At 40.0% G+C, this 19,706-nt stretch overlaps 1 protein-coding gene across 1 annotated transcript in view; it reads left to right on the top strand.

Annotated features, from left to right (window-relative positions):
• Positions 1–19,706, top strand: part of fyco1a (FYVE and coiled-coil domain autophagy adaptor 1a) — a 103,746-nt gene that overhangs the window by 57,436 nt on the left and 26,604 nt on the right. The window lies entirely within an intron of this gene.

The following is a 19,706-nucleotide window of genomic DNA, read 5'->3' as shown; positions in this document are numbered from 1 at the left end:
GGACTTGCCTGCTTTTTACCTCGCTCGCGGCGGATTAAGCGGGGCGAGGTATTGTAATCAGTGCGGTTTGTTTGTGCCTGTCTGTTAACAATCTAGCATCTAGACGGTTGCACGGATCGACTTCAGATTTTCAAGGCGGGCGGGCAATGGTCCGTAGATTACCTGATTAAATTTTGGGGGTAATCGGGTCAAGGTCACCGGAAAGGTCAACCTTTCGGTCAAAATAACACATTTTCCATTAAAGCTCAAAAACGGTTGCCGATAGACAGATGTTTACTATTATGAGCATATAGGAACTCCCATATGGCCTTTCTTTTGGCACCATGATCTGTGACCCTGAAAGGTCAAACTCAAGGTCACGGATTTTCAGAGGGTTGTAACTTGAAAACGGTTGATGGTAGAGAGATATTTACCCTTATCAACTTATAGGAAGTGCTATATGGGCTTTCATTTGGCACCATGACCTTTGACCTTGAATGACTTTGAAATGTCAAACTCAAGGTCATGGGGTTTCATAGGATTATAACCTGACAGCTGATGATTGAGAAATATTACCATTATCAACATATAGGTATAAAAAAAAAAGTGCTGCTGGGCGAGGCCCCCCCCCCACGATCTTTAAAAAGGATCTTGTTCCAAAACTTGTACTAAAGGTGACAGTAACACTTTATGGAAAAAGTAAGTAGTTTTTAATTAAAAGTAACAATTATTCATGTCAGGATTATGCTTTTTCAGTCGAGTGACTCACATCTGGAAAATACTACAACATTTAAAGCTTTTAAAGTTTACTTAGACCTTGTGTTAAAAGCAGAATACTTGAATGATTCAACCAACATTGCGTTATTCAGAACTAGATGTTGACCCCATAAATTTTTTTTATATTGTGTGTGTGTGTGTGTATGTATGTGTGTGTGTGTGTATATATATATATATATATATATATATATATATATATATATATATATATATACAGGGTTAGATCTTAACACTAGCCCGCTAGCCCGTGGCTAGTGCAGATAGCCACGGGCTAGTGCAAAATCTCTGCTACTAGCCCGTGTTGGCTAGTGCAATAACTTGACATGGGTGTGGCCATCTTGAATCACGCAAAATCTGATACAAAATCTTTTAGCTCATTCTATTTCTGTTGTTTCAACTTGTTCATTGTTTAGTATTTAAAATTCTTTCAATTGTCACAGGAATTGGGCTTAAAATAGCGGGCTAGTGCAACACTCTGCGGGCTAGTGCAATTTGCAAGCCACTAGCCCGGCTGGCTAGTGCAAAAAAACCTTAAGATCTAACCCTGATATATATATATATATATATATATATATATATATATATATATATATATATATATATATATATATATAAAATTTATTTATTTATAATTTTTTTCGGACATGGAGTCAAACAAAATAGAAATTTTCGTGCTCGGTGTTTTGCATGTAGTGCTATTTAAAAAGCACTGCCACATTTTCTTTCTTTCTTTTCGTCACATCATGAGCTTTATGAGACACGTTGAGTTGAAAATAGAATAAAACTAGCAACATTGTCTGTCTGTCTGTCTGTCTGTCTGTCTGTCTGTCTGTCTGTCTATCTATCTATCTATCTATCTATCTATCTATCGTCACAATAGCACTTTCAGCCAGTTGGGTCACGAGTTTAGGAGTGAACAAGAAAAACAAACACGGAGGATGAAGTGTTGGTGAAAAATTAGTCTTGTTAGTGAACAAACATGAGCTTTATGAGACACATTTGAGTCGAAAATAGAATAAAACTAGCAACAAATCTATTTTTTCAGACGCTCACTGGTGCTGGATACGGCATCCCACTTTAAATATGGCTGCATGCGTTCAAGTCAAACAAGTAGCTCAAATTCTGCTGATTTTCTGCCTCCAAAACTACAAACTAGCTCCCCTTCACCAATCTTTATTTCATCTGTATTACTGATATTAAAGGGGAACAGAGGGCAATATATAGAGTAAATATAACAATAAAACACACATTAACGAACCTTATTCAAGACTTACAAAAGTTTTTTGTTCTAAGGTTGGAAAGTTATAGTGTTTTGAAAGTAGCTCGAGCAAACTATTACCGCAGTTTGAACAGCCCGCCATGATATTAATTTTATCCAATCAGAATGCACGTTCATTTTCTCTGCGTAACACTCATGACGTATGTATGTGCCCAGTTGTGTTGGCTCATTGAGGTTGGGAATAGCACGTGTGAAATACCTGTTTCTGCCTCTTGCGACGATTTCGCGAGTCCATGGGTGGCGCCTATCTCATTGCAGCAAATAAATTCTGCTGGACTCGTGAGCAACTCCACGTTACATTTTCCGCACGAGCACCACGCCGTGTCACCTGCACGCAGACGCTCTGCCCCACGCTCGCCATGCCCATGGTCAGCATCAGTCTCATCCTCGCCGTCATCCGAGCTTTCTTCTCTTATTTCATCACCGGAGTCGAGAGGACCTCTCCTAGGTTCAAACTGGTACCCTTCTAAGCCATAGCCTGCTTGCAGTGTGTCTTGCGGGATCTCTTCGTATGATTCGACAGAGCTGTCGCTTTCACTTGATGCGCCCAACGCCATGATTACACGCTTCTCTCCTAGTGCAGTGGGTAGGGTTGACGTCACGGTCTTTTAAAAATGGCGACTCTTGTGCCGTTTAGCGTACCGACTATTATATTTACAATTACCAAGATATTTCGTTGTTTTCTAGTATATAAATTTGATAGAATACTTAAGAATACGTTACTTTGTCACATCAGCAACTGTATATATTATATTTGATACCCCTTTAAATGGACTCTGGAGAGCAGGCGAGGCTGAGGGCTGCAATATGGTTTCAATTTGCGTGTCACATGAGCCACTTTTTTTCATATCAGCACAAAAGATGCTACGGAGTAGAACTTTTTCTGTAGAGAAAGATGAAAAAGAAAAGTATGAAAGTACTTATAGGATCTCTTTTTTTTTTTCTTCCCCCCCCCCCCATTAGACTGTCTAAATGCTTTACCTCCCATTGAGCTAGTCATGTCTGAGAGTGGTAATGAAAAACTCCAGCCATTGTGCGAAAGTGTCAGAAACCTTGGGAGGCACCAACACAAAAGAGTCTAATCGTAGTTTTTGGGAACAAAAAATGATGGAAAGCACTTAGCTCTTTTTTTTGTATTCTTCTCTTGTATATTAAATGGGTGACATTAAAGCAACAACCACCAATAAGTACTAGTGCATCTCAAAAAATTAGAATATTGCGAAAAAGTTCAATATTTTCCATCAGTTATTTAAGAAAGTGAAAATGTTATATATTATAGACTCATTACACATAAACTAAAATGTTTCAAGCATTTTTCTATTTTAATTTTAATCAGTGTGGTATACCGTACAAGAACATTAAAAAAACCCATCTCAAAATATTAGAATATTTCATTTCGAGTTTGAGTAAAACAGTATGAACACAGTGTATCTCTCGGTCTAGTTCAGTACACACAACCACAATCACGGGGAAGAATGCTGACTTGACTGTTGTCCAGAAGATGATCACTGATGCCCTCCACAAGGAGGGTAAGCCACAAAAGGTCATTGCTGAAAAGGGTGGCTGGAAAAGGTGCACAAGCAACAGGGATGGCCGCAGTCTTGAGAGGATTGTCAAGAAAAGTTGATTCAAGAACTTGGGAGAGCTTCACAAGGAGTGGACTGAGGCTGGTGTCAGTGTATCAAGACCCATTATGAACAGACATCTTCAAGAAAGGTGATACAACTTTCGCATTCCTAATATCAAGCTACTCCTGAGCCAGAGACAATGTCAGAAGTGTCTTATCTGGGCTAAGGAGAGAAAGAAATGGACTGTTGCTCAGTGGTCCAAAGTCCTCTTTTCAGATGAAAGTACATTTTGCATTTAATTTGGAAATCACGGTTCTACAGTTTGGAGGAAGAGTGGAGAGGCACAGAATCCAAGGTGTTTGAAGCCCAGTGTGAAGTTTCCACAGTCTGTGATGATTTGGGGTGCCATGTCATCTGCTGGTGTTGGTCCACTGTATTTTATCAAGTCCAAAGTCAACACAGCCATCTACCAGGAGATTTTAGAGCACTTCATGCTTCCATCTGCTGACGAGCTTTTTGGAGATGCTGATTTCCTTTTCCAGCAGGACTTAGCACCTACCCACAGTGCCAAAACTACTACCAAATGGTTTGCTGATCATGATATTACTGTGTTTGATTGGCCAGCCAAGTTGCCTGACCTGAACCCCATAGAGAATCTATGGGGTATTGTCAAGAGGAAGATGAGAAACACCCGACCCAAAAATACAGATACTCTGAAGGCCACTATCAAAGCAACCTGGGCTTCAATAACACCTCAGCAGTGCCACAGACTATTCACCACCATGCCACACCGCATTGATACAGTAATTCATGGTAAAGGAGCCCCAACCAAGTATTGAGTGTATAAATGAATATACTTTTCAGAAGTTGGACATTTCTGTATTGTAAATCCTTTTTTTGATTGATCTTAGGGAATATTCTAATAATTTGAGATACTGGATTTCTGATTTTCATGAGCTATAAGCTATAATCATCAAAATTAAAACAAAAAAGGCTTTAAATATTTCACTTTACATGTAATGAAGATAGAATATCTGAAAGTTTACCTTTTTGAATTAAATTATGAAAAAAAGGAACTTTTTCATGGTATTCTAATTTTTTGAGATGCACTAGTATGATTGTTCGGTGTTTGGTCACCACAATCCCCCAAAACATCTTGAATACACCATTTGCTTAGATTCAGTGCGTCTCTGGAACTGTACTGGAGCGTCAAACATGGATCTTCTAAAAGATATTTTTCGATGATGGTGGTAGTAAGCGGTGTCTTCTACATCACTCCGAAATCTCCCATAGCTGTTCAGTTGGGTTGAGGTTTCATTAAAGGGGAAAAATATAACATCGTTAACTAACATCATTTTCATTAAACCATTCAGTGTGCCCTGTGGAGGGGGCGGAGTCATCCTGGAAGATACGACACCCATCAGAATAGAAATGTTACACCGTAGGATAAAGATGACGGGCAGTCTAGTTTGCCAGTTTATATCCTGATGTGTCTAAGGCCCTGGTCACACTACAACTTGCGATGGGTTTGCGAATATTTGGCGATGAAAAATTGGTAACATTGCCACCGATTGTGTCATGCACGACGAATGTTCTTCGAGCTTCGCAAGTTGTTGTTGTTTTGGTGTGTCTCCGTTTCATGAGTGGCCAAAAAGGTTGCAAAAAAATTCAGTGCATGCAGTGAAATTTGGTGGCAACGTTTTCGTCGGCAAACTAAACGGTGAATACTCGTAGATAGGTTTGGGATACTTCTCGAAGCTCGGGGAAGCATCGCTACCAAGCGCCTCATTTTCATGCTGTAATGTGACCGCAGCTTAAGATTATTTGCGAAGTCGTATCATGCTTTTGAAATCTGAGCCTTGATTTAGTGTTCTGATTGCTTGGTTTTGATTTTTGCCTGTACTTTCGATTCCACTTGTTTTCATGTTTCCTGCCTGTTCTATGGATTTTCACTGTGGCTTAAATGTAGCATTAATTGGAAATCATTTTCTACTTTCAGAAATTTTGGTTTATCGCAAATTAGTAAAAACTTGTCGCAGCTAATCTCAACTGTTAGCAGCTACCAAAGACAATGTGCCAACTACGAAACATGGCATGTCTCACTTCTCGTACCTCTGTATTTACACTTGCAATTTTGAGTGCATATGTGCGGTCAGGGCCGTCGACAGGGGGGGACAACCGGGTATTTTGTCCCGGGCCCAGGCATGAGGGGGGGCCCAGAACTGGTCCCTCATGAAGATGCCATTAATCATTCTGTTTCATTTCAAAATGTGTTGATTTGGGGGAGAAAAATGTGCTATATTTGCATTCAATGAATGATTTCTGGTTCTTTTGCCTTTATTGTCTTCGAAAATAGATTCAAGAATCCACCTACCACCCCTAATGCAGAAATGGTTTGGTCTTTGATTAAGGCGCCAAATAACACGGCACTATTCCATCATAACGCTTCGACAATAAGCGTGCGAGCCCGTTTGCCAACATGCACAAGTCAGGAGCAAAGAAAAGAAAAGAGAAAAAGAGATGAAGAAGCCAAGAGCCTCAGGGGCTCACTGCATAGATATTTTAGAAAAGATTTAGATGATGCAGCAGGTGGTGAAGGCAGTGGGGCAGCTGAGCCAGGTAAGACACAGATAACTTTTTTCCAGCCCCGTAATGTAACCCCAGCACGCGCAACGCGCCATTCATAATTATAAAGTAGGGGATAGCAGGGTACACTGAGTGAACACTGAAATGCACAGGGCATTGAATTATTTCATAAACATATCGGTTTAATAACACTGTGTTGCATATATCTCAATGAAGCAAAGAATAGCACATTGGCCCGCAATCATATCCAAATGTTTTAGGCACGCTTGCTGAGTTGCGCTGAGCTGGACTCCGGTTAGCTGAAAGCCCGTGGAACGCTGCCTCTTGTTAATTAAACCTTATTTTGTTGGAAATCATCCCGTGTAGATACGACGGCATGTGAAATTGCCAGCTAGATAGAGTTTAATGTAACGAATGGGCTATAAATGGGGTGTTTTGAGGTTAGTCTGTTGCAAAACATTAAACTTTCGCTTAGACTGGATACTCTTCAAACAATTCCCTTGCTCAAGTGAAAAATGATAGGCCTGTATGAAAAGCGCAATTAATGAAAGTAGCCTAATAAGCCCTAAATGAATAAAACAACCTCTGTTTTATTGTTGTTGCTTACACGTTAAGATTTTGAAATCTTCTCGGTCCAGTTCTATATCCAGGGAACGTTGTAATCCTTTTGGTTTATCCGTAATAAACGTGTCAGCCCCCAGGTCAGATAGGCTAATGTTACGTGGTTGGGAGGGTGTCAATTTTTTTTGTAACATTCTAAATCGAGTACGGAAAGGACGTTTATGAAAAACGACAAAAAAAATACACTGAAAAACTCACTGTACACATCACTAGTGGCACACACGGACTGGCCATCGGGAGTAGCGGGAGTTTTCCCGGTGGGCCGGTGGTTCAGTGTGGGCCGGCGGAGAAAAAAAAAAAACAGTTGCGCGCTGGCCTTTAATATGATAAGCAATGTTAAGTTTCTTTAAGAAACTGTTAACATTGCTTATTACAGTTGCGCGCTGGCCTTTAATATGATAAGCAATGTAATATGATAAGCAATGTTAACAGTTTCTTAAAGAAACTGTTAACATTGCTTATCATATTAAAGGCCAGCGCGCAACTGTTTTTTTTTTTTCTCGGCCGGCCCACGCTGAACCACCGGCCCACCGGGAAAACTCCCACTACTCCCGATGGCCAGTCCGTGTGTGACTAGTGGTGATGCTTCTATGTTCAGATTTTGGGAAAGCCATAACTCCGTTCTCATTGAGGCCCAGTTCCATCCCGTAAACAATCATTTTGGTTTATCAACTACCTGCGCTCAAACATGTCACAGGAGAGGCTCAATGGGCTGGCTATGCTCTGTATAGAGCGCGAACTTGCACAGAAGCTGGACTTCAATGACCTTATTGACGACTTTGCCACAGCAAAAGTCCGGCGCATTGCATTTCGCACCTGAATAGTTGCAGACTAAGGAAATGTTCAAACTGTAAAATATGTTGAAATGTTGAAATAAAATGGTTGACTGTTATAATGGGCTTGGAATACCTGTTATTTAAGGGTTGGAGTGAATGGAGACTGTGAAAAGAGGGGTTGGGTGTGGGTGGTTGCTGTGTGGCGATGTGCGTGCGCGCGCGTGCGTGTGTGTGTGGGGGGGGCACTCAGATTATTTGGGGGGGGGGCCCACTCAGATTATTTTGTCCCGGGCCCAGCCAAAGCTGTCAACGGCCCTGTGTGCGGTCACACTGACAAGTATGACAACATGCAGTGCATTACGAGTACCTGGTTTGTGTAAACAGTCAAAATATTGAGGGTGCATGCGACGCTGCACACTTCTCACCCTCAATGGTCGCTATCTTGGCTTCTGTAACGGAAAAGGAGGGCCCAGAAGCCTATTTTCATCCAGTTGGAGGAGGGCATGTTGTTGACGTCGATAATTGGCAGCGTAATTTCCATGTCGCATGAAATATTTATGCACACAACCAAGGAAACATAAAAAGACATTCATTTTTAATAGGTGAGTAAAAAAAGTTGGCAGGTTATATCAGTGTTGTAGTCGAGTCACTAAATCTTGAGTCTGAGTCCAGTCTCGAGTCCCCAGTGTTCAAGTCTGAGTCAAGTCCAAGTCATTAAAAAAATTTCGAGTCCGAGTCGAGTCTGAGAACAAGACTCCACCCGCACCATTTGACGGTGGCTGTTTTAGCGCCATTAACATTAGTTTGTTCCTGAACATGCCGTATGAACAGGTGACTGTGCATTCTGTTTGTCAGGGAGTGTAAAGTATTCTGTCAGAGATGGTTGGGAGACGGATGTAAGTGCAGAAGGTGTGTTTATTAATACAAGTGAAGACGGTAAACAATTCAGAACGGCAGGCAAAATCGTAAAACAGCGAAACAGTTAATAGGTCAAGCGAGGCACAAACAGGCTATCGTAGACTCAACAGAATCAAAGACGAGAAACAGGAAATCAGGGATCAGGAAACCAAACAAAGAAATAAGGCTCGGTAATGTCTCAGCAATGCAGCTCAATACTTCGCAAAGTAAGTGCGTTTTCACTGTTTTTTTTATATAGGCGTGCTGATTGCGCCTTAATCCTGTGCAGGTGTGAGTCCATTACGGCATGCACGCCAGAGTCCGCTTGGCTTGTGTGCTATCCGGAGCGCACCCGAGAGTCTATCTGATGCACACGCCAAGGCACATAGGTGTGCACGAAATTAGTACAAAAATGAATGTAGATCTAAATATCTTATGTCAAATTATTATGGCATGTTACAAAAAATAAAGAAAAAATCCGAGTCCTCGTCTCCAGTTTACAAGTCCGAATGCAGTTAATGCACGAGTCCGAGTCATCAGTGCTCAAGTCCAAGTCGAGTCACGAGTCCTTAAAATTAGGGCACGAGTCAGACTCGAGTACTACAAGCCTGGGTTATGTAACGTAGTACTACACAACTGCTGTGTAACAACATTACCCTGTCGAAATTCACACACTACGCAAGTAACATGGTGTGCACAGTGTATTACATGGAAGTATGCAGATTGAGACACGGCGTATAATGTGTAAATGTTGCAATTGGCCACAAATGACAGGAAACCTGCTCTTTAAATGAAGGTTCGCCTTCGTGCCTGTTTCTCGCTTGGATTATTGTGTTCAGTTAGTGGTATGTAATGTTAGATGATATTAAATTAGTATAAAATTGCAGTATTCTTGTCCAGTAAAAAGGTTTCTGTTGCATCACCTAGCAGCAGCAAGGCAGAAGGAGTTCCGTTTGGAGAGTAGCTTCAGTCCTCTGTATGCTGTTGTCCAACCTATACGGAATGTCCGTATTTTATACGGATTTGATTCAATAAACGTAGTATACGGGCGTATAAATAAAGTTTTATACGGATTCTTTAAAAAAAACTTCAATATTTATTTAGAGCTATAATCAATTCCCACGATGATAAAAGCGCGCATAACATTTACAAACGTACTGTACACCACAGCCAGCCAGTAAAGAGTCTTATGAAATCGCGCGTTATCTTGTGGTAGCGAGACTTCGTTCCACTTTTGATCATGCACACACCGCATTCTCGCCGCCATATTGGATGTGGCAAAGTGGAGATTCTTCAACCGTCTCTGGTATAGCGTCTAGACAGTAGCCGAGAATAAAGATGCCTCATTCATGTGCTGCGTTTAACTGTACCAACAGGTTTACCGTCCAAACGAGATCACATGGGATTACCTTTCACAGGTGAGACTGGAAAAATACTTTTCATTGTATTTGGTCATTATAACGTAATTTTACGAACAGATTTTCCTGACTTTGTGGCTAATATGAAGTCTCGCGCATAATAGCCGCTCGGTGAAACCTGTCTCCAAACAACGAAGTATTTCCTTCGTAACTACGCTGATAACACTTTGTGTTTTTGTCAAACATTGGAGCTTTGTATTCATTCTGAAGGTTTATTGTTATTAATATTGAATAAAAAGTAACTGGGATATATCATTGTTAATGATCATTCAAATTTTAGGTAAATTATTTTAATTTGCATCTTATACGGATTTTATAAGGGAAATATGGATTTTGGAGGTTGGTTATACAGGTTTGATTGACCAAAGGTTGACATGTATGTGTTGTGTGACCTCTGATCGCCTGCTGTTGGACTTTTCAATCAAAATCTTCACCCCTGTTGGTATGGTGCGTTTTACGATGGACCAATCAGAGCAGCGTGTAAGAGGTTGTTTCTTGCAGCCCCTAGTTTACCTTATTGATTTATTTGTCTTTTGCAGAAGGGATCCAGTCAGTGGTTCTGTTGTAATTTTGAGTGTTTCGATAATTGCCTTTGCTTTGAAACTTGAGTGTTGGGGTTGCGATATCTCCAGCTCAGGATCATTCCTGCTGTGTGATAATGGCAGCTCTTGGTCTTGAAGTAGTCTTCAGTTCTCAGGCTCAGATGTTTGTTGTTGTGTGTTGAAGAGCTTGGATAGCTGTTTGTCCAGTTCTGTCATTTGTTGACAAGTTTATACTGGACGCTCATCCTCAATATCAAAATTTTTTTTTAAATGATTCGAACATCCTGACTGAGTGACATTTAGATTAAGGGTTGTTTAACAGTCAGGGTGCAAAGTTTGTGTCACAGGGGTCCAAAGTTCAAATTGATTCAAACTGGTTCTTGTACCAGTTTTTAAGTGAAGGACAAGTTAAAGAACAGATTTCAGGTAATTTTTTTGACATATGTGTATGGTAGTTTTGTGTAATCTGCTATAAGATGGGAGAAACAAATGAAGCGATTCTCGGAGAGGAAATTTTTTTTGACAATTCAGAATCCACTACTTCCATAGTGCTTTTAAATACAATCCTGATTCCAAAAAAGTTGGGACAAAGTACAAATTGTAAATAAAAACGGAATGCAATGATGTGGAAGTTTCAAAATTCCATATTTTATTCAGGATAGAACATAAATGACATATCAAATGTTTAAACTGAGAAAATGTATCATTTAAAGAGAAAAATTAGGTGATTTTAAATTTCATGACAACAACACATCTCAAAAAAGTTGGGACAAGGTTATGTTTACCACTGTGAGACATCCCCTTTTCTCTTTACAACAGTCTGTAAACGTCTGGGGACTGAGGAGACAAGTTGCTCAAGTTTAGGGATAGGAATGTTAACCCATTTTTGTCTAATGTAGGATTCTAGTTGCTCAACTGTCTTAGGTCTTTTTTGTCGTATCTTCCGTTTTATGATGCGCCAAATGTTTTCTATGGGTGAAAGATCTGGACTGCAGGCTGGCCAGTTCAGTACCCGGACCCTTCTTCTACACAGCCATGATGCTGTAATTGATGCAGTATGTGGTTTGGCATTGTCATGTTGGAAAATGCAAGGTCTTCCCTGAAAGAGACGTCGTCTGGATGGGAGCATATGTTGCTCTAGAACCTGGATATACCTTTCAGCATTGATGGTGTCTTTCCAGATGTGTAAGCTGCCCATGCCACATGCACTAATGCAACCCCATACCATCAGAGATGCAGGCTTCTGAACTGAGCGCTGATAACAACTTGGGTCGTCCTTCTCCTCTTTAGTCCGAATGACACGGCGTCCCTGATTTCCATAAAGAACTTCAAATTTTGATTCGTCTGACCACAGAACAGTTTTCCACTTTGCCACAGTCCATTTTAAATGAGCCTTGGCCCAGAGAAGACATCTGCGCTTCTGGATCATGTTTAGATACGGCTTCTTTGAACTATAGAGTTTTAGCTGGCAACGGCGGATGGCACAGTGAATTGTGTTCACAGATAATGTTCTCTGGAAATATTCCTGAGCCCATTTTGTGATTTCCAATACAGAAGCATGCCTGTATGTGATGCAGTGCCGTCTAAGGGCCCGAAGATCACGGGCACCCAGTATGGTTTTCCGGCCTTGAGCCTTACGCACAGAGATTCTTCCAGATTCTCTGAATCTTTTGATGATATTATGCACTGTAGATGATGATATGTTCAAACTCTTTGCAATTTTACACTGTCGAACTCCTTTCTGATATTTTCAATTGTTTATTTATTGAGTTTTTTTTCTTTAATATACACATACAACACACTCAGAACAAACAGTTAAGCTAAGAGAGAGCAAATACATTAATATAGCTATTAAGCAATATAGAATGTGTGAAGACATTGACAAGGGGAAAAAAAAAAGGGGGGGGGGGAAGTGCATTATTGTTATTATTATTACTATTATCTTAGAGAAGAAAATAAGGTACACAGAAATGGCACACATGGACGTAAGTCATATATAAGGCCAAAGTGAGATGTCACTCAAATTAGGTCAAATGATGATCAAGGGCGCCAATGTTTGTACAAAGAGATCCCCTTTACCTTTCAAGTGGTAAGTGTGTTGTTCCAGTTGCATTGTGTCATTCATTATTGATTTGAAGAGGTTAATTGTAGGTGGTGTAGCTTGATTCCAGTTAATCAATATGCATTTTTTCGCTACATAAGCTATTATGCCAATTCTTTTATTGGAGATAGAGTCTAGTGCACCGTCTGGATCTGTACCAAATAGATACAGTAAAGGTGATAGTTTGAATTCAATTTGCATGACTTTGGTTGTTAAATTGTGTACCTCATTCCAAAATTGTTTTAATTTACTACAATTCCAGAACACATGAATAAGTGAACCAATGCATGTTTTACAACGATGACATTCCGGGGAGACAGTGGGAAACATCTTGCTGAGACGGACTGGTGTTAAATACATTCTGTGCATAAATTTATAATTCTGCTCAATTACCTTGTTACAGGATAAAGAAACAAAAACATTACAACATATTTTGGTCCAGAGCTCGTCATCAAGATCTTGTTCCAAATCTCTCTGCCATACAGTTCTAAGTGACATCAATGAGGAGCTATTATAGTCCAATAGTGCCCAATAGATCACAGAGATCTTTCCCTTCAGCGTTGTGGAATTGACCATAATTTCTTCGATGTCAGATAAAGTAAGGGACATTTGCCCTGTATTTTCCAATGTGGCTATATAATGACGAAGCTGTAGGTATTTGTAAAAGTCTTTGTTTGAAATTTCAAATTCAGATCTGAGGTCTGCAAAGGATTTTAGGGTACCCTTCTCAAGTACATTTTGGAACTTGTGTATTCCATGATCTTTCCATTTAGTAAATAATGATTTCCTGATCGAGGGTGGCAGGTCTGGATTAGAGGATATAGGGGCTAAGATAGAAATGGTAGTAAGTAAGCCACAAAATCTCTTCACATCTTTCCAAGCCTGAAGAGTGTTTCTTATTACATATGTTCTTGATACTGATTTTATTGCTTTTATGTTATTGATGAATGGCAGAGTAATGATTGAGCTGGGAAAACAAAGTTCTCCTTCAATGTCTGTCCAATGAGCAGTGGTTCGATTCTGTATCCAGCTAATTATGTCCTTAGTCTGTGCCGCCCAGTAGTACAATTGAAAATCTGGGAGGCCCAGCCCGCCCTTTTCTTTAGATTTAGTTAAAGTTTTCAAGGAGATTCTTGGGGTGGAATTCTTCCATATAAAAGAACTAATTATTTTGTTAATTGAGTGAAAGAATGGTTTGTTTAAATAACAAGGTAAGGACTGGAAAAGATAATTAAATCGTGGCAGTACATTCATTTTAATCACATTGATTCGTCCAATAAAAGAAATGGGAAGCAGATTCCAGTATTCCAATTCCTCTTTGATTTTGCTAAGTAAAGGAGTATAGTTTACCTGAAATAAGTCTTTTAGGTTTTGACAAACATTAATTCCCAGGTATTTAAATCCACCTTGTGTCCAGATAAAAGGAGATATTCTTTTTAATTCTGATGAAATGTCTGTGTTAAGTAGGCAAGCATTGGATTTTGTTAAATTAATTTTGTAGCCTGATATTCTTCCAAATTTCTTAATTAGGTCTAGAGCTGCTGGGATTGATTTTTCTGGGGTGGACAAATACAAGATCACATCATCTGCATATAAAGAAATTTTATTGTTTTTTTTGCCAATATCAATGCCAAAAATATCTGTACTTGATCTTATAGCTTCTGCAAGAGGTTCAATAGCCAAATTGAATAAGAGAGGGGACAAAGGACACCCTTGACGACAGCCCCTAAATAGGCCAAATCTGTCAGACAAAGTGCCATTGACACGTACCTGTGCTTGAGGGTCCCTATAAAGACTCCTGATCCACCCAAGAAATGATTCGTCAAAATTAAATTTTTTCAAGACAGCAAATAAGTATGGAAACTCTACCCTGTCAAATGCCTTCTCGGCGTCCAGTGAGATTAGCAGTGACTGGTGTCCAGACAGGGCTGAGTAATCAATGACATCTAACAGTCTCCTAATGTTATCTGAAGCATATCGTGCTTTGACAAAACCTGACTGATTGGGATTGATTAACGTAGGCAACAGGTTCTCCAGTCTCCGTGTGATGAGTTTAGATATAATTTTGAAATCAACTGTGAGTAAAGAGATTGGACGGTATGAGGAGCATTCAGCACTGTCTTTGTCTTTCTTGTGTATCAGTGATATTACAGCCGTTTTCATAGAATCTGGGAGCCGCCCTTTCTTAAAAAAGTCCTGTACCATAGGCATAAAAAGGGGCTCTATATCAGGCCAAAATTTCTTGTAAAATTCAGCAGGATATCCATCCAGTCCTGGGGATTTTCCTAATGGTAGAGACTTAATGGTATCCAACACCTCTTCTGATGTAACAGGGCGACATAAGTGTGCGTTATCTTCATCTGACAAAGAAGGTAGTGATAGTTTCTCTAGAAAAGACTGAATGTCTGACTCTACTGGGTTTTCTGATGTATATAATTCTTTATAAAAGTTCAGGAATGAGGACTGTATACTTTGCAAATCATATTTTAATTGGCCATTTGCCTGACGTATATGTTTTATGGTACGGTCAGTTTGTTCTTTTTTGAGCTGATAAGCTAAAAGTCTGCTGGGCTTATTTCCATATTCATAATAACGTTGTCTTGTGAAGAACAGAAGTTTTTTAACTTTCTCTGTTTGGATGATATTGAGATTAGCTCTAACAGCTTTGAGGTTCCTCAAGTTTTCCTCTGTGGGTGATTGTTTGTGGGATTGTTCTAGGGTAGTAAGTTCTTTTTGAAGTTGAGAAGCACGTTCATTGGCAGCCTTTTTTATAGCGCTTGTATATGAAATTAGATGTCCCCTAATGACTGCTTTAGCCGCGTCCCAAATTACAGCAGATGTAACAGGAGAGAATGAATTTTCCTGCCAATATTGACCTATCCATTGCTTTATTTTTAAACAAGCTTCAGTGTTTGAGAGAAGTGAGGCGTTAAATCTCCAGTATTTAGTCCGTTCTCTCTGGTGCCCTAGGGCGAGCTTAAGATATACTGGAGAATGATCAGATAGAAGAATTGGGCCAATAGTACAGGACATGACGGATGACAGAAGGTCTTGAGGTAGAAGAAAGTAATCTAATCTCGAATATCTTTTATGTCTGGTGGAGTAAAAGGAATAATCTTTGGTGGTAGGGTTAAATTCCCTCCAGACATCAATCAGACCTGCATCGTTGCATGCCAGCTGTAGGGCTTTGGATGCATTTGGATTGGATATTAAGTGTGATGATTTATCAAGATTGCCATCCATGTTACAGTTAAAATCACCAGCAACTATTCCTAGATCTTTATGGTGTTGAGAGAATAAAGTAATCATATCTGACATGAATTTAGGGCAGTCATCATTTGGTGCATAAATGTTATGCAGGATAATTTCTCGGCCATATAGCAGTCCACAGACCAGGACATATCTGCCTTCCTGATCGTGGTGCTCTTCTGTCATTATAAATGGCAAGTTTTTATGGATAAGTATAGCTGTTCCCCTTTTACTGCTTGTATAGCTTGAAAAGTAAACCTGTCCAACCCAATCTCTCTTCAGTTTTTTATGCTCTTCTTTTGACATATGCGTCTCTTGCAGATAAGCTACATCTGCTTTTTGGCTTTTCAAGAACGTAAGAACTCTCTTGCGTTTAATTGGGTGACCTAGGCCTCTGACATTGAAAGTTATCACATTAAGTGAGTTTACCATGTGTTAAGTGAGTAGTGTTGCGTCACATATTGCACTTATGAGACAAGAAAGAAAAAACAGAACATACATAAAATATAAACAACAGAGTAAGTAAACCAAAATACAGACAAAGTAAAAATCTCTCTCAGCATCCCCTAACCCTCCTCCCCAGCCCAAAAGCCAAGTCCCCAATTGACAAGGCAATCCAATTACAAAAACAACCCTGATACTGTCTAACAGAGTGTAGCCTACATTAAATGCCTGTAAACAACACACGCAAAGATGTCAGAACTTTTTTTTTTTCCCCCACCCCAAAGAAATATAGGGGATCCCATAAGCCATAGAATGAACATTTCAGACCAAGTGGTAGAGTAAATTGAGTTATACAAGGAAGAAAAAAAAAAAAAAAGGGAGAAGAGAAATAAAAACCTTGGTCAACACAACAAGATGATCTGAAATAATAACATTTGGGTTAACTTTATCGTTGTCCATATATATAGAGTCCCATGTAGTTTACAGTCCTTGCTTGGCTTAGTGGGATCGCATAAGAAAAATAAAGCTCACCCCTCGTTGTCGTTTGCACCAACCTGGGAACCCCCAGCCACGGTGCTACGGTAGAAATCTTCAGCCTCCTGTGGTGAGGAAAGGTGGCGGATCTTTCCTTCGTGGAGTACTCTCAGCTTGCACGGATGAGGATGGAAGCCGCGGAAAGTTCCCATGTCCAGGAATCGCTGTTTCACTCCATCAAACTTGCGTCTCTGCTTCATGGTTTCAACAGACACGTCCTGGGTGAAGTACAGCTTGGATCCGTCGTGTGTGATTTCGCGATTCTTTGCTGAACGGAGTGCCAGCTCTTTGTCTTGGAATTTAAGAAAGCGGATAATGACAGCTCTGTGCTGGTTCGGCCGTACTTCGCCCAGAGTGCGATGCGCTCTTTCCAGTACGAGTGGCTGACTTGAGTCCAATCCAAGCCATACAGGTAGCATATCTTGCACGAAGTCCAAGAGCCGACGTGAGCCCTCTGCGCTCCCTCCAAGACCAAAGAGCCTGATGTTCTTGCGTCTCCCACGATTTTCCAAATCTTCCGTCTTTGATTCAAGTTGTGCAATTCTTTCGGTAGCAGCTGCTAGTGATGCTTCCAGGCGATTTAGCTTGTCTTCTGTGCCAGATATACGAGTCTCAGCCTCGTCAATACGTTTTTCGTTGGCGGTAACATCTCGACTGATATCTGAAAGATTGTTCTCTACCGATAAAATAGAGTTGGCCATTTCGTTCAAACGTCCATCTATTGCATCGAGTTTAGATCCAAATTCAGACCGAAGGGCCTTGAGCTCGGTTAGCACCTCTGCTATCGCCATGTTGTCTTGGTTGCTGAGAGTTTCCTCCGGTGGTTTCTTCGAAGATTTTTTACCTGCTTTACGTGCTTTTCCGAAAATTTCACACTCTTTTACTGGCTGGGGGTTTGACATAGTCAGAGCAAGGAAGATAGCGGGGTGAAAACTATTTGGGGTAGTTTTATGTGCGAAGTTAACAGGAGCTTCCAACTATGCTGCCATTCTCTTCAGGGTCGAGCGCCCCCCCCCCCCCCCCCCCCCGTCGAACTCCTTTCTGATATTGCTCCACTATTTGTCGGTGCAGAATTAGGGGGATTGGTGATCCTCTTCCCATCTTTACTTCTGAGAGCCGCTGCCACTCCAAGATGCTCTTTTTATATCCAGTCATGTTAATGACCTATTGCCAATTGACCTAATGAGTTGCAATTTGGTCCTCCAGCTGTTCCTTTTTTGTACCTTTAACTTTTCCAGCCTCTTATTGCCCCTGTCCCAACTTTTTTGAGATGTGTTGCTGTCATGAAATTTCAAATGAGCCAATATTTGGCATGAAATTTCAAAATGTCTCACTTTCGACATTTGATATGTTGTCTATGTTCTATTGTGAATACAATATCAGTTTTTGAGATTTGTAAATTATTGCATTCTGTTTTTATTTACAATTTGTACTTTGTCCCAACTTTTTTGGAATCGGGGTTGTATAAGGCTGTAAGCTTTGTGTTAATTGTCTCTAATATTTATGTCCCAATATCTTGACCACATTTTAGGATGAAAATAATCATTTTAGATATGTTATTTTATATTGAAAAATTAGCTGTCTCGGAGAGGACATTTTTTTGACACAATTACATACTAATTTGATCAAAATAGTCTGAAAACTTACTGGCATTCAACATTAAAACTTAACTATGTTTCCAATGATATGGAACCAAATATTTGTTTTATGGTATAAAGAATGATTTAAGTGCATCCCTTTTGGAGCTACCTGTGGTCAAAAAAGCACTTTTTCTAAATGACACGAGTAATTTTGCTAAATATGACACACATTGCCATACATTCACCAAAAATAGCGTCATCACCAAATTTTTTTTTTGCATGGTAAATAGAGCTATCACAGGGCTACAATAAACAACCAAGTTTATTTAGTCAAGCCTTTTGATACTGAAGATAATAAGTGTTAAATGTGATTTTTAGCTTGTGTACCCTGATTGTAAAGCAACCCTAAATAGAAACTCATGGAAATGTTTTGTTTTCGTCTGAAGTTGAAGCATATTTTGAATCCTTTCAGACTGGCTGTCCTGCTCTGTTTCGAGCGGCTCCTTGGTTCTTCGAGTTGCTGAGAACGCATCGTAAACTCATCATCTTGTGACCATAACTGTGTCCTCAAACGATTAGCCAATAAAAAGCGTCACATTCATCTTCTTTCTCGTTTTTGTGTGGTTTTGAGGAGTTGAGGAAGTGGATCCAGGTATAGTGTCTGTTTGTTTTCCTCTGATTTCTGTAAACACAGGACTTGCAGCCAATCATTTCCGTTTAAGCGCTGATGGTGTTGATGCAGACGAACTAATCCTACAAGCTTTAAACAGCGTGGTGTTCTCACTTTGAATCGGGATTCATCCACAGTTACTGCTGAAGATTTGAACACGTTTTTTGACCTTTTCCCTGCGTCCGAAATCGCTCCCTACTCACTGTATAGTGGACTGTATAGTGAGCTCGCCATTTTGTAGTGCTGTCCGAATGTATCGTGAGAATTATTACACCCTATATGGCGCACTCATAGTATCCCAATGCATCATGAAAAGTAGTGTACAACCGATGGTCACTAACCAAGCGATATATCCCATCATGCATTGTAGTCGCGCTGAAAGAAATCAAATCAAAAGCCTACAATTTGATTGAATAAAATGCAGCATCAAAGAAGGAAGAAAGTATTCAGCCTTGATTTTAAAAGAACGGATAGACGCAGGTACTTTGTATTGATTAACGTTGGAAATGCAGTCAGTATAATATGGATTTATCACAAAAAAAAACGCATGTATTTATTATTTTGAAAACCCACCAGCCGACTGATCTGGCACGTTTTAATTGTGCGACAGTAATGACGTAAATAACAGTGCGGCGGAGTAGTGTCCGAAAGCAGTTTCATTTTACTAATGAGCTCACTATATAGT

Source organism: Neoarius graeffei, chromosome 13 (genome assembly GCF_027579695.1).
Source record: "Neoarius graeffei isolate fNeoGra1 chromosome 13, fNeoGra1.pri, whole genome shotgun sequence".
NCBI classification, from domain to species: Eukaryota; Metazoa; Chordata; class Actinopteri; order Siluriformes; family Ariidae; genus Neoarius; species Neoarius graeffei.
The sequence above is the reverse complement of the archived record's forward strand: the minus strand, read 5'-3'. Positions and strand labels throughout refer to the sequence as shown.